The 16,808-nt window shown below is 34.4% G+C and overlaps 1 protein-coding gene across 4 annotated transcripts in view; it reads left to right on the forward strand.

Annotated features, from left to right (window-relative positions):
• LOC126753358 (cytohesin-1) overlaps positions 1-16,808 on the forward strand; it is an 88,454-nt gene that overhangs the window by 8,346 nt on the left and 63,300 nt on the right. The window contains exon 1 of one of the 4 annotated variants that reach the window (XM_050464740.1): positions 57-336. The exons of the other annotated variants lie outside the window; for them this stretch is intronic. The gene's annotated coding sequence lies outside the window, so the exon portion shown is untranslated. Of the gene's footprint in view, positions 1-56; positions 337-16,808 lie in introns of those variants that run through there. 4 annotated transcript variants of the gene reach the window in all.

Consider the following 16,808-nt stretch of genomic DNA (forward strand, 5'->3'; position numbering starts at 1 on the left):
CAGCAGCGAGACCTGCTGAACGTTTCAGCTGTTATTTTTGACGTTACGATTTCAGTCTGAGTTCGAGAATCTAAACAAAATGTTGACGTGACGGTCGATAGACGCGCGCGTAAGCAACAAAACGTTGATAAAATTTGCAAATTTCAAAAATATAATAATAAACAAATAAGTGCAATAGTTAAATGAAAAGTTAGTCAGTGTATACTTTATAAATTTTTATAAAAAAAAATTATTTGCAAATTGTTTGCCAGCTTTTTCGTTGAAAGTGCGGCTGACGTGTTGGCTTAAAAGTGTAAAAAAGTGAAAAGAAAGTGCAAAAATTCTTTGGCCAAAGCAGTAAGCATTGCAAATATATAGTGAATATATAGTGTGACTGCAACAACAACAACAAAGTTATAATGAAAAGCAATAGCATGATGCCTTAAGTGCCCTTCGATTTCTTTGTTGTCGCGAATTTTGTACACTTACATACATACAAATACGTGCATAGTATTTGGCTATCGTTTGTTGTTGTTTTGTTGGCTATATTTGTAGCCATCGACCGCCGACCAAACGACCGAAGGAGGAATGCACGCGCAAGTCTGCTGCTAAGTTTTGTTTTGACGGCTCGCAAACTATCTGTAAAACAAAGAGCAAATCATCACTTAATAGTCATATGTAGTATATGGTTGTGTGTGCGCGCTTCTCTATTCTTATTAAGTGGTTTAAAGTGTGAAATTAAGTACACACTACGTATTATCTTATCATCGGCGCTGCTTATGAGCTTTTAAAAAAAAAAATAAATGAAAATAAAAATAAAAATTAAAAAAGTAACAAATTTTGAACTTTTCCCTTACAAAATGCGATTTTTGATTAAGCAGACTCGTTGCTTGCGTTATATTAACTTCAATCTATCGTACTATATACTACATATTGTATTTACATATGTATGTATGTTTTTGTGAACTTCAGCCAAATTCTTTATTTGATTATTTTGCTTTATCAACAAAGGGCAACAACACTTTTAGCGATTTAACCGGTCACCCAAGCAACTACATACATATGTATATTATGTATTTGCATTGTGACGAGTTCGCACACTCTCTACTCGCCAGGAAAAAAATAGAAAAATTATAAGAAAAGATTTTTCGCATGCCTCGCATGCAAAATGAATTGTGTTGTTCTCTTGCTATTTTTACGCATTTTTGCATATTTTTCGACGGTGCAGCCCAGCAGCGCTAGTAGCCGGAGCTTTTTGCTCATTATACACACTCTAGAAGGGAAATACCTACTATGTATATATATGTTTGTGTGATTTTAATAATATCAACGTTGCTTTTAGCAGGAACGCAGCAGCATGCTTATTTGTTGCTGGCGCTGGCCCAGAGTGAAATTTCGTGTGTCGCCAGCCACAATTTGGATAGTCTGCCTTTGTTGCGTTGGTATCTGCTTCAAAAGCGCACATGTGTTACACTTATAAAATTTTGCCTGGGCATTATAATGAAATGTTACGCTTATAAGTGGCTACAAATGTATGGCAATTGATAGCAAATTAGCTACGGCGCTATGTGAACAGTGGGTTCCCAAATACATATGTATGTACATACATCTGTGGTATTAAGTACAAGTGTGGTTTATCGGCAATTAAAACAAGAGAAATTGTTATATACTGCTGCACTGAAGCTATAATTCGCTTCGCAAATAAAGAAGTGTTCCATAGAAGAACTTGATTTTGACCGTTCAGTTTGTATAGCAGCTGTATGTTATAGTGGTTCGATTTGAACTATATATTCGGGGATTGTAACGCTATATTGGATAATAATCTGTGCCAAATTTCGTGAAAAAATCTCATCAAATAAAAAAGTGTTCCATACAAGGACTTGAGCTTGATCAATCAGTTTGTATGACAGCTAAATGCTTTGATGGTCCGATCTGAACATTTGTTCGGAGATTTGCCGTGGTATTGGATAATAGTCCCTGTCAAATTCGTGGAAATATCTATCGCCAAATAAAAAAGTTTTCATTTAAGAATTTGGTGCTTCATTCTGTGATGGTTCAGGACTTCATTTTGATGGTAGCTATGTTATTGTGGTTCAATACTTGATTTAGATGCTTCTTGGTGAGAAAAGGGTGTGTACAAAATTTCAGTGTACATACAAGTATATTCGAAAAACTGAACATTTATATTTTATAGTTCTCCGAAATAAAGAGTAGCACAACTTTAAGATTGCGGCTGGGTTCATGCCAAAATCGTATCGTTCCTGTCCTTACTACTTAAAATTCTCTGAGTCAATTTGCAGTTATTCCGTTTATTAGTTTTTTCGTCGAAATCAAAAAAATGTTTGACGTCAGTTATGGCTTGTTGTTATACATATACATACATACATATGTATGTATATATAAATGTATAATATTTTCTTTAAATGTTTACTTTTCTGTCACCAGCCATTCCATATCTATAGGTGACTCATATCTTTAGTTTACTTTGCAGTAATTCGGCAAAAAGTTCGTTTTCTTAAATTAGCAAACAAAATAATAATTTATTTTGGCTTTGTATTCAGTGAAGAAAAAATATATACATAAATAAGACAATAAATCTTGAAAAATTTAAAAGTATTTCAAGAATGTCTACTTAAGTTAGCACTGCCATATTAAAAATAGCATATTGTGTTCAAACATGTTTTTTGTTTGTTTGTTTATTTTTTGTAATTTTTAAAATATTTTTTTTCAATTTTAAATATATTTTTTTAATTTTAAATATATTTTTTTTTTAATTTTTAAATATTTTTGAAATTTTAAATTGATTTTTTAAACTTTGAAATTTCTTTATATTTTTTTTATAATTATTTTGTATTTTTTTTTATAAATTATACCTACATATTTTAAAATTTTTATATTATTTTTATATTTTTTTATATTTTATTTATTTTTATTGAAAAATTTGTTTTGTGTATCTTTATCCTTAGTATATTTATGTATATTATTTTCTTAAATGTGCGCATTTTCAAAAATTACTTCCTATAAAATTTACATACATATGTACATACATATCCACGTTATTTCGGAATTTTCTTTCCTTCTTGTTCTTATCGGTGACCTTGAAGCAATCATTCAATGATATTTGCGTCTACCGTGTATTTTTCCAGTAAGATTGTGACAGTTTGTTAATCTCTAAAATATATTTTTGTTTGTTTAGTCTGCCAGTATTATTAATTAAATTTTTATCGAAATATTTTAAATTAAAAGCTTCAATATTTGCTTTAGCAATCTCTCAAAGTAGCTTAAAAAGTCATCGTGTAGACCTGTTGCGTCAAATAAGTTACGTAAGACTTGTTGAGTTACGCTCTCATTCAGTTTTAAGAGAAAGACATACGTTTTGATTTAACGGGATTTAAAATTACGAGTTGCCTGACTTTCATTAAAGTTTTTGAACTTTTTGCTTGCTTTACTTGCAATCGGTTAATCCTCTCGAAAGAGATAGTATATTAATTATATACTTCTAGGCATATGACGTCAATTATAGTAAATATTAACATAAGCATTAATGATACGGCGTTTAGTTCTTCTGTTCACTTTATTACTCAGAAGCTGTCACTGTGCAAAGCACTGGTCCTTCACACACACCATAGTTTATAGGAAAAACCCAGTTCCGATAAAGTTGTTTACCATTTTATTTTCGATTACACTATGCTGTAATAAATCTCTATCTAGCTTGAAGGTTTTGTATGTATGTATGTAGATCACACTATAATAATGTATTACGCAATTATAACACCCGCTATGTCTAATAAATTATTATTGGTGGTCAATCACACTAGAAGCAAGCGAGAGTGGCAGCGCACTACCCGAAATTTGAATTTTGAGTTATTTACTACACCGGTCAGGTAGACGAACACACACTGCTTCAAAGGACAGCAGAGGGGTTTGGTAGAAGTAAGGTAATCTCATCCCAGCGTGAAATACTACTGGTTCTTCTCCCAAAGGACAGCATTACCAAAAGAATAAACTTCACTATTAGTTCAAGGTTACCCTTAGCAGCAAGGCTGAATGGAATGGTTCGAGTCCCGAGCTACTGCTTAGGGATAGTACAATCAAGTTGTACACCGAAGGCTTGAAAACGTCGGAGGGAATTGGTGCAGAACCACGCACTAAAATCTTCTTACATATGGGATGTTTTCGGAACATATTTCAAGCAGAGATCTTCTCTATAAGTTGGTATGTAGAGATAAACCTCCAATGCAACTAGCGCAACGAACTTATAACCATACTTAGAGATACTTAAAGCAATCTCTGCCTACGATCGGGATAGTATAATCAAGTGGTGGTGGTCAATTGGTGCAGCAATCGCAGGATCACGCACTAAACTCTCCATACCTAAGGGAAGTTTTCGGAACGAAGTTCAAGCAGAGGCCTTTTCCATAAATCGGTGCATTGAAATAAACCTCCATCGCAACTATCGCAACAAACTTATAACCATACTTAGCGACAGTCAAGCGGCACTTAAAGCAATCTCTGGCTACGAGACCAAATCGCCACTGGTGCAGGAGTGTAGCTTATCTGGGTGTCCGATCACAAAGTTATAGCCGGGAATGAACTGGCTGTTGAGCCCACTCCGCAGCATCCACTAACATGGTAGGGCCTGAAACCTTCATCGTGGTGGGTTCTCATACCATATAGAAGCTGCTCCGTTAGGAAGAAGGTATAGGCAGGGAGAGGTATTAGCAGTAATTCTATGGCATGTGCCAGACAAGTTTTTAATGGATGGTAAACACTTCAGCAGGTTTAAATATCTAATCACCCTGCCAAGGGACAAACTCAGGCTACTTTTCGGATTCTACACAGGTCACTGTAAGCTCAAGAACTAGTCCATCGGTTGTCGAGTTATCGAGCTCAAATTTCGCACACGTCCTTTTTTCTGCAAGAAGCTGCTTATTTGTCGGATCTGCCGATATCGGAACACTATAGTATATAGCTGTCATACAGACTGTACGATCGGAATCAAGTTCTTGTATGGAAAACTTTTTTAATTGACAAGGTATCTTCCCATAATTTGGCACGGATAATTGCCTAAGACAATGCCATAATATCCGAAGATATTGTTCAGATCGGACCACTATAGCGTATAGCTGCTATACAAACTGATCGATCAAGATAAAGACCGTGTATGGAAAACTTTTTTATTTGGCAAGGTATCTGCCCGAAATTGGACACGTGTTATTGTCTAAGACAACGCTATAATGTCCCTAGATATCGTTCAGATCGGTCCACTATATCATATAGCTGCCATACAAACTGACCGTTCAAAAATCAGTTCTTCTATGGATTTGTGAAGGGTATTATATCTTCCGTGCAACCGAAGTGAATATTCTTTGTTGTTATTTTGTTCTATGATTTAATTCGATTACTCCAACAATTTACTACCACTGCAACAACAATAACAGCCACATTGTTTCTATATTTGTTAACCAGTCGCTAACATTCTAACACATATGTATGTAGCTACTGCGGGTAGGTAGCCAAAGTTAAGTGATAGTTTCCTTGCTTGCGGTAAATTTAGTTGTGCCCGCATTGGCGGACCGCGGCTTTGTTCAACGGATGTTTTAGAAACAGTACATGCATACTTGCTGGTGCCTTTGTGCCTTCAATGCTTTATATTTGCAACTCACTTACTTACAAGCGTAGATTTTTGGCTTTTGGTCTGCAGTTGTGAGCCAATGTTTACACATACATAAGTATATCTAACTAACTAGAATTGCTATAAACACATATAGGTATATGCATTTGTGTGTGTGTTTCTGTGCATGAATGACGACAATTGTCGCAAACTGCTGCGCCAATCACATTGTTGATTTCCATGTAAATTTTCACCAAGCAACTTTGGATTTTGCCTTTTTACCATCTATCTATCTACATATCTTTCTATTATCCTATTCGCGTTCGTCGCATTGTTGGTGTTGCTGTTGCTGGTGGGGTCCCATTAGCGTTAGCGTCGCTGTGTGGCAAACAATGAAGCCGGCCGCCGCGCCATTTGGCCGTTGCACAATTGTAAATGTTGTAAATTGCTGTCGTAGTGACAAATGCATTCTAACGACTTGCCACAAACACAAGCACCATTGGAGGTGCTGCTGCTGCTGGTGAGTGGTGTTGTGCTGCTACATGGCCTTCCAGCGTGGTTGCAAAGGGCGCGAATTGTGCCAGCGTATTGCGGCGGGGAGCAGTTTGTGAATGGTTTATTGTAATGTGCCATTACTCCAGGCTTGTGTGCATACTGTGGGTGCAAATAGTCGGTCGTCAATAATGTTTGATAGATTGTGTACTATAATATAGGGACGTATGTGGACCGAATATCAGAAATATATGGAAAATGGATGCAAGTGTGCTTAGCTCGGGGACCTCTCCTGACAGTTATAAGAAGAATTGAAATACTCTTCGACTATCTAGCTTCTTGTCTATCTGGCTGGGTAACTTCCAAAGGATAATATATCAAGCTGAAAATGTTGACCCTGAAGATTTTTCTGAGACATTGTTGACAATGTTGTAGCAAAAAATATATTACTAGATTCTTGAAGTGTTGAACCTGGAAATTATGGGAAGATGTGATACTTTCTTCTGCGAAAAAAAATATATTTCATCTTTTTTGATATAAAGTAGCTACTACATTGTTTCATAAAAAATATTCGAGACTTGTTTTGAAAAATTAAATTATTGAAAAAAAAGTTTAAAATATAAAAAAAATTTAAAATTAATAACGAGATTTGTTTTGAAAAATTAAATTATTGAAAACAAGTTTAAAAAAATAAAAAAAAATCTGAAAATTAAGTAAGATTTTTAAAAATTAAAAAAAAAAATTTGAAATAAATAAAAACAAAAAAAATTAAAAAATGTTAACTAAATCAAAATAAAAAAGGTTTTTAAAAATTAAAAAATAGTTTAAATAAATAAAAAAATTAAAATTGTTTAAATAAATATAAAAGTAATGTTTAAATAAACAAAATAAAAATACAAAAGGTAAAAAAAAAATGTTTTTAGAAATTAAAAAGTAGATTAAATAAATAATAAAGTTAAAAATTGTCTAAATAAATAAAAACAAAAAAATAAATATTAAAATATTATTAAAATATGCTTAAACGTTAAATTCATTTACGTATGTATAAGAATTAGAATAACACTTAAGTATACCAAATTGCTAAAAATTGAGCTGAAACTTGGGTTACAAAGTGTTATACGAATACTATTTTGAGTCACTGTATGTACCTATTACTTGAAACTTGAACATTTTTTGTGTATAAAAAAGTGAAAATGAAAATGTCTCAAAACTGCACTGCGACTTGATTTACATACCTTATTACGAACAATTTTTGGAGTCACTGTATGTACTTACTACCTTAGTTTTCGAAATTATGTGTGTAGAAGAAATAGAATAATGTATAAGTGCACAAAATAGTTGAAAATTGAGCCGCAACAACTTCACAAAGTCTTATACGAACACTATTGGGAGTCACTGTATGTACGTAAAACTTGAAACTTGTACATTTTGTGTGCTAAAGAAAGTGAAAATGAAAAAATCGCTCAAAACTGCACTGAAACTTGATTTACATACCTTAATACGAATACTTTTTGGAGTCACTGTATGTACTTACTACAATAAATTCGTAAATCAAGTATAATCGTCATAAGGCATTTAAAATAACAAACTAGCTTGAAACTGAGTCGAAATTGGACTTACAAACCTTTGTACGAATACTTTTTTGAGCCACAGTATGTGTCTACTAACAAAATTTTGTAGATTATGCATTATAAAAAATGTTAAATTGAAAATAAATTGAAACTGAGCCAAAACCTAGTAGACAAAATGTTGTACGAATTCTTTTTGGAGCCACTGTATGTACTTACCACTTCACATTTGCCCATTAAGTTCGTATGGAAATTGAAAGTGAAAAAATATACACTTCAGAACATCTGAATAGACGCACAATAGTCGCGCTGAGCGGATGTGAAGTTCAGCAGCGGCGCATTGCATTTGATTAATTGGCGCTGAAAGCGGCTTTGCGTGCATTCATTAACAATTTACAAATTTTCACTCCAATAGCAACATGCGCTAGCTAAATTTACTAGCCTTTTAAACAACAATAAAAAGACAGCTAGCCTAGCGTGCGTCTGGGTCGTGTATGCAGAACAGAAGATGTGAGCAGCCGGCTGAAAGCCACTGGCCAGCAAATTTTTGCAACACTCAAACACACACACATATACATACATATGTATGTATATCTAGATGTATATATTTGTTGTTGTGTTATTGGAACAATCCGGTTGTTGGACACACCTGCCGCTTTTCTGTTGTCGCTGGTGGTTGTTGTTGTTCGGCATCTTGTGTTGTTGTTGATTTTACTGTTGCCGTTGTTGTTTTATCGCCGTTGCTGCCGCTGTTCTAGTTAGAGTGGTTGTTGTTTTTTTACTTTTGTTGTTGTGATTTTTTACGTATGTTCTTGTTGTTTTTACTTTTGCTATTTTTGTTTTTTTTTTTACTTTTGTTGTTGTCTTTTTTGTTGTTGTTTTTTACTTTTGTTGTTGTCTTTTTGTTGTTGTTTTTTTTACTTTTGTTGTTGTTGTATTTTACTGTGGTTGTTGTTTTACCTTTGTTGTTGTTTTTACCTTTGTTGTTGTTGTTGTTCTTTACTTGTGTTGTTGTTTTTACTTTTGTTGCTGTTGTTGTCAGTGTGTATTTCTGCACGTGCTTGCGAAAATTACACCAATAACGGTACCAGCTAAATTACCAACCATCGCCAACAACAACAGCTTGCCGGTCCCCCGACAGCCACACCGAAAACCATTATCGATTAATAATTTTCCGGTATGAAAAAGTTGTTGGCTTTGCAATCCGACCAGTTAGTATGTGTCTATGGGTGTGTGTACGTGCGGCGTTGTCAGGCTTAAACCCGCTGTGTTGACAGCTGAATTTATAACTGCTAGCCTACACGAGCACTTAATGTCCTTCAACTTACCACATAAGCAGATACATACATACAAACATACATATGTTTAGTACAAAGACCGACCACTCTTACCTCACATGAGTGGTGTGCGATCCTTTTGCTGTGTAAACAACACATATCCTAGGCGCTACTATTTGGCTAGACGCCATAAAGCGTAGAGCTTTTAAGCAGCCAACGCGCTAAGCGCATATCTGTCTACATAAATGCTTACCGACATACTTATGTATGTGTGTACTTGCATTAATTGCCGGGTCCACACTCAGGCGTGCATGTCTGCGCACCATAACCGGCGCTGCATGCGCACACAAACACATACATATGTACAGCACTAGTGAGAATGGCGTCATATTTTGCGCAAAATATTACTTTCTCCACAAGGCTATCTCATACACTAACGGTACTACAGTGGTCACCCGCGTTATGTAGTGCCATGTGTCCTTGGTATTTTATTAAATATTAAAGCACTTACACGCTCACATCTCTTCGCGTGCGAACTTTTCAGCAAACAACAAACACTTACAATTGTTGCTTTAAATGTTTCGCCGAATTTCAGCTTGATAACTTTTTTTTAAAAAAAAACGCGGCTGCGTCATGACATGAAGATAATTTCATTTAAATGTTGGTCCAAACAACAAACACTTACAATTGTTGCTTTAAATGTTTCGCCGACAAGTTTTCCACCGCCCCACTCTCTATCTCTCTTTCTCACACACTATCCATTCAAGCAGTCTTAAGCTGCTATCGCTACTTAGTAAATGCCGCTATTGTTGTTGTTGTTCTTACAAAGTATTGTGGCGCGCAAATTATCCACTTCCGGTTGTTGGGTGACAAATGCCCGCTGGCACTTGCATGCCAATCGTGTGACGAAGGCGAAGTTATGGCAGCTGAATTGACCCCAAAACACATTAAGAGATCAATTATTGTGTGCTTGTAAGCGTTTTTTTATTTCTTAAATACTGTTAAACGGCAGCTGTGCGCTTTGAGAATATGCTTGAGTACAGTGGTGTGACAAAATAAAGGGACAATTTTGAATTGTAATAACGCATGGCTGAAGTTCGGCTAATTTTATAACTAGAATCCTTGAGTAAACGGTAATTGAACATTCAGTTCAGCGAAGTCTCAATAAAAGTGCTCTCTGAAAGTGGGTCTTTCCATAATTTGTAGTACTGTTTCAAAATTGCAGATAATGTTTGGTTAAAGCGTCGAATTTGTGCAATTTCGAAACTGACTTTGAGAAAAAGTCTTAAGAAAAACTCTACTTAAAATTTGGTCTTCCCAAAATTTGCTTGGAAATTTCAGATCTTATTTGGATAAAGCGTTGAATTTGTGGGATTTCCAAACTAAGATTAAAAAAAAATCTTATGAAAAGCTTCATCTTAAATGTCGTCTTCACAAAATTTTTAGTGTTGTTTCGAATTTCCAGATCTTATGAGAATAAACTGTCGTATTGTTGCAAATTTGAAACTAAAACTGGGAAAAAAGTCTTAAAAAAAACTCTATCTAAAATTTGGTCTTAGTACTTTTTCAGAGTTTCAGACATTATTTGGCCATTCGAAAATTTGTTTGGAAATTTCAGATCTTATTTCGATAAAGTGTCGTATTTTTGCGATTTTGAAACCAAGATAACAAAAAAGTCTTAAGAAAAGCTTCGGCTAAAATGTCGTCTTTCCAAAGCTTTCAGTGCTATTTCGGAATTCCATATGTTATGGGGATGAAGTGTTGTATATTTGCGACTTTTAAACTAAAATTGTGAAAAAGTCTTATGAACACGATCTTAAATGTCGACTTCCAAAATTTTTAGTGCTGTTAGGAAATTCCAGATCTTATGGGAATAAGGTGCCGTATTTTTGTGACTTTGGAAACAAGATAACAAAAAAGTCTTGAAAAAGCTCGATCTAAAATATCGTCTTCTCAAAGCTTTCAGTGGCCCATTTGATCTCAATTAAATTAGTGTCGTGAATTGGAGAAGGTTTTATCACCAAATTCAAGGTGTACCTTTATTCTAAGTGTAAGACACTTCCCCACACTCGACTAATAAATGATAAAGCATAGAGAAATTCCTATAACGTGATCTTATTTTCAGGAAATGATCTGCTATTAATCTCTATCTAGCTTTTGGTGTTGATATCTTACGTCTATGTGATGTCTGAAATCATTGTAGATATTTATCCTTAACTTCCAGTCATCTTTTGTGCTAAAAACTTAAAATCCACTCAAAGTATTTTATGGTCCTTCATGTGTTCCTAACATGCCAAGATCTAATGTTTTCCTCTTCGGTTCACTCATTCAAGCACCATTCGCAGTTACTGAAAGATATAGAGTTTCAGTGTTTGTGTACTCATGACTTGAATTCGCCCAAAGTATGTAGCGATCCTTCAAGAATGTTCTCCCCATTTGGTGGTGCTATATTGGGTCTGTAATGTTTTGAACAGTAGTAGATAGTTATCCTTCAGTTAGAACATTAGTTTTTAGTTAACTTATAACTTAAAACCGCTCAGAGTAAGTTGGTATCCTTCATGTGTTCGTGGTATGTCAAGAGCTAATGCTTTCCTCCAGCAGTAATATTTCATGAAGTTTTCCTGTTTGGGAGGGGTGTTTTCTAAAAGTTTTTCTAAAGCTTTCACTCTCATTTGATATTTTATTAAATTGTATAGCTCTCTGTATATAGTAGTTTTTGTAAACGTTCAATCAGTAATTTTTTGTGAAAATTTACTATTGGATTGTTTTCTAAAAGCTTTCACTTCATTCACTTTGATAATCTACTAAATTTTGAAGCTCTCTGAATATAATTTTTGTGAATGTTCAAGCAGTAATATTTCATTAAGTTTTTCTGTTGGAAAGTTTTCTAAAAGCTTTTTTAAAGCTTTCACTTCACATTTGATATTCTACTAAATTTCAAAGCTCTGAATACGATTTGTTATCTTAGGAATTTCCCTTACTATGGCATTGTGTCCTCAAAGCTGCTCTAAAGCTTTTTCTTAAGTTTTTCTTTACATTTGATATTCTATTAAATTTCAAAGCTCTCTGAAAATAATTTTTTTAAACGTTCAAGCAGTTATATTTCATGAAGTTTTCCGATTGTATTGTTCTCTAAACGCTTTTGTAAAGCTTTCATTACATTAGATAATCTATTAAATTTCGAAGCTTTCTCAAAACAATGAATTCAATTTTTTCACAAAGATTTTCCTGTTAATGTATTGTGTGCTTTTTTCTAAATCTTTTTTAAGCTTTCTCCTTACATATGATTTTTTTCAATTTCAAAGCTTAAACAAAACAATTATTAAGACAGTCATGTAATTTTGCAAGAAATTTTCTGCTTTCCATCATCTTTCTACAAATCAACGATCACAGCGCTATCTACCGTAACATTTATTTTAAGAAAATGCCTCATCGCCGCATCGCTCATTATGTATTGGCCACCACTTGAAAAGTATTCGCATTTCCTACATTTGCTCAACAAATAACCGGATAATTCTTTGTCACTTGAACAATGCCACAGATTACATTCTACCACATCGTAAAGTTCTTAGAAAATCAAAAACAATAATTTCAAAATTGTGTCAGGCTACATTCGCACAACAACAACTAATGAAAATTGTACTAATTTAACAATATTTTTCTTCTATTTATTTATTCCACGCTTTTATTGCGCCTTCCTCTCAGTTCTGTGCTGGCATTTGAATTTTTATGGTCTTTGCTGCTGTGCTTTGTGAGATTCTACAATTAGCGTAGTGCTAAAAATTTTACTCTTCGCATAAATCAACAAAACAATTCACATAAATTAAGTTTTATTAATATTCGTGTTGAAGTTGAGATTTTTCTTGCTTCTTGCGCTACTAAAATTTGCCAGACGCATTTCTATTTAGTTAGTTTGTTTGTTTAGCTTGATAAGGAGGACTAAATGAGCATGATAGAGTGAACATATGTGTAAATATTGAGATTCATACGATCGTATATGTTTGTAAGGGAATATTTAGTATCCATAGATTGGTATACATATGTTGCTACATAGAAGTCTATAAACCTTGGTTATGGTGCTTCTTGGGCGCATGCGCCAGTAGGTAAACTTATAATTGATCTCTTGTATTTTTTTAGCTTAACTTATTTGTTTTTAATACAAAATTATATCGAGCCCTGACCTTTTTTCTGAAAGTGAATAAGCGACATCGTCCTCCGATAGCTTTAATACACAAATTTCAAGAACCAGTCAAGATATGTCAAACAAACTTAGTGGAGACAATGATATATTAAAAAGATTTTTAATGGCACTAGGACTGATTACGGCAGCTTCGCTAGCGGTGGTCTATGATTACATCTTAGTTTGCCACAAGATCATTTTTAGTCCAAAATAAATCAGAAGAAGTCTAATGAGCTCTTCGCTCTCAATAAGGTTGGCCTTCTTTTGAAGGTAGAGGTTCTAACTACACATTGTCTTATCGGAGTTCATGGGGTAATGAGAATCTTACCGAATGCCACTGTTTGGAAGAAGACGAAGTGGAAATATCACTGCATACAGATTAACCCACCTTTGCGAAATCAAGGCTACCGTGAAGCTCACACTTTCAGATATTCCGCTGACCTAGTGGATATAGAAATAAAGCGCTAAAGCTGATTTGTAATAGACCCAGGGCGCTTTACAGAAATGACTACATGTGTTATTTGTCTGGTTTCACAAAGGTCTATCTATAAGGTTTTTCAAGCACATTCGTCATTTTAAGGATCAGCCGAAAAGACTCAACTAAACCTCGATGCGGAGTAAATTTATTATAAAACATGCTCCTAACCGTCTCTCAGTGGAGCTTATAAATTGAGAGATCGAAACCCAGCACCGGTTACTGTCCATATACTGCCGTTTATGAGTCGCCCAGTTATTGCAGTAATACATAGCTTTATAATATCCGCGATCCCTTTCAGGAATTGACCCTTTAGGTCCTTTAGACCCCATATAATAAATATATACAACAGCAGCCGTCCTTCTGCATTTATACTATATATAGATATATAGCAGCCAACAATTGAGAAATCTTAATAAAATTAGAGTCAGATTTTTAGCTTTTCGTAGTATGATTTGGATTATATTAGACCACACCTTATCCTAAATCCACAAAATTTGTAATATCAAACAAAAGATGACGACGAGTTGAGCCGATTTAACCATGCCCGTCTATCTTCCTTTATATACGCGAACTAGTCCCTCAGTTTTTGAGATATCGATTTGAAATTTTTTCACAAGATATCTTCACCACTCCTTTACAGACGCCACCAAGAAGCTGCTCATTTGTATACAGAATCCAAATCAGGTTCTTGTATATATGCATATTTTACGGAAATTCATCCTTTACTTACCAAGGACCACTATATCGCACTATAGCATATAGCCATACAAACAGAACGATCCAAATCAGGTTCTTGTATGAAAACATTTTATTTGACGAGATATCGATCTGAAATTTTGCACACGACCTTCTTTCTTGCTCATTTGTCAGAACCGCCGATATCGGACCACTATAGCTTATAGTTGCCATACAAACTGACCGATCCAAATCAGGTCCTTGTATGGAAAACTTTTTCATTTGACAAGATATCTTCACCACTTTTGCACAGATTACAGCTTAAGACAGACGCCAAGATCTCCGAAGAACTTCTTCAGTTCGGACCACTATAGCATATATAGCTGCCATACACACTGACCGGTGAAAATCAAGTTACTTCTAAAAATAGAAATTACAATTCAAACATTTTTTTTGTATAATTTTTCTAATGTCATTTATTGTCAATTTCACACCTCCATCTTAATCGAATTTAATTATTTTTCTTTTATTTCACCAACTTCTACTGCACGCGTGTTCAAATAAATTTCGTCTCACTTACCTAGGTCAATACGAAAACAATATCATTGACCTACACGCACAAACAAATTGATTCAATTAATAAAAAGTGCGAACTCCATAAAAAATTTGTGGAGCGTAAAAATGTTAATTTTACTGTTGAGCTATGGCATGGTATGCCAACTGACCCTAAAAAATTTATATTTCATCAAATTTGTCGAGAATATGATACCCTTTCTTTGTTGGTTCGCTGGCATTCACAATGTCAATAGAAAAATTAATTTAGCAATTGAAATGAGCGTGAATGCGTCACTGCTTATGAGCGCTTGTGAGCGCCGCCGCTCTCACTTTATTTGTGTATTTTGTGCATTTTTTCTTGATACGTCACTTTGACAGCGCTACTCAATGGGGTGAGAGTGGCGTTGCTAAACTTTATATTATTATTTTTTTCCTTTTTTTTCAATATTAGTTTCAAGCATGAAATTGCTTAGTTTATTTATAGCATTTTCATATTCTTGAATTGCAAATTAATGTTTATGGCTCTGCGCAGAGCAAGCGGGGATATAACGTACCCCTTTAAAGTGGCTCAGCTGTTTTATGGCTTTAATTTACAGTTTCTATTAAATTTTGTTGAGCTGTCGGCTCCAACTAGCTGCCTCACGCTAATTATCGGCGTCACTTACGCACACACACATACACACGTGTCGTACCTTCTTGCCACCGTCTACCCTAACTCGCGCTCTCGCTAATGGCTTGCTAGCGCACATTTTTCATTTCAATTCATTTTTAGGGCTGTTTTTATAATTTATGTGGACATGTCAGTAGTTAAATGTAGTTATTATGCTCTAAATACATAAACTACACCAATAATGTTTTAATTATTTTATTTTTGTTTTTGCTTTTTTGCCCTTTTGGTCTTTGCAAGGTATTACATATGTAGTGCCGTTGAAATTCTAGCTGTCAAATGGCTATTGGGCCGTCGTTTTCGTGTCGTGTGGCACATAACAGCAATGTACATTTTGGCATTCATGCCTCACTGACTGGCTGTCGGCCTGACTGCCCCGCACATTGCCTGCCGGGCCATTATAATAATTAGTTTACTTAGGTCATATATTTGCAAGGGATCGCATATACATATACATACGTATGTATATTTACATACAAATTCCATATTTTAGTATTCCTTTTTGATGGCTAAAAGTGGTATTTATTGAAGCTATATAGTCGGTTTGCTTGATTTCTCACTGGAATTTACTTTTGAAGACTTTCTTCGAGTTCTCCAATAATTTCATTCGAACTTTCCGGTTTTCAAATTCTTTTTTAACTAGTATAACCAATAAAAAATTGATGTATTGTGTTCATAAAACTTCGAAGCTTTAGGGTTTTAAATAGTATATAGATATATACCTATTTTGGATTAAAGCTCTTTTTGAATTTTATTTGGTATACTGTTTTAAGGACTCTATTCATATTTCTTAAGCGGTTAGTTAGAAGATTGTTTTTATTTTTCTTTAGATTGTAGTTAAGACTTTTCCTTTTTGCTGACTAAAAGGGGTATTCATCGAAGCTATATAGTCGGTTTGTTTGATTTCTCTTTGGATTTTACTTTTAAAGCTCTTGGAGTTTTCCAATCATTTCATTTGAACTGTCCGATCTTCAAATTCTTTTTTAACTAGTATAACCAACAAAAAATTGATGTATTGTGTCCATAAAAGATAGGCTTTGGCCTTCCAATTCATTAATATTTAGTAAAACCGTCGGAAAAGTTGTGTTCTGTCCATAAAACATCGAAGTTTTGTAGATGATCTTGAAGGTTAAGGTGGAACCAAAAAGTAAGCTGAATTTGTTTACAAAAAAGTGGATTCTTTATTTATTCTTCCAAATCTATTTCACTCAAAATAATCACCCTCCGATAAGACGCATTCTTTCCAACATTTTTTCCAGTCCTCGAAACAGGCGGAATATGCTTTTCCGGTATAGACTTCAAGACCTTCTTCTATTCAGTTTT

Source organism: Bactrocera neohumeralis, chromosome 3 (assembly GCF_024586455.1).
Source record: "Bactrocera neohumeralis isolate Rockhampton chromosome 3, APGP_CSIRO_Bneo_wtdbg2-racon-allhic-juicebox.fasta_v2, whole genome shotgun sequence".
Lineage (NCBI taxonomy): Eukaryota > Metazoa > Arthropoda > Insecta > Diptera > Tephritidae > Bactrocera > Bactrocera neohumeralis.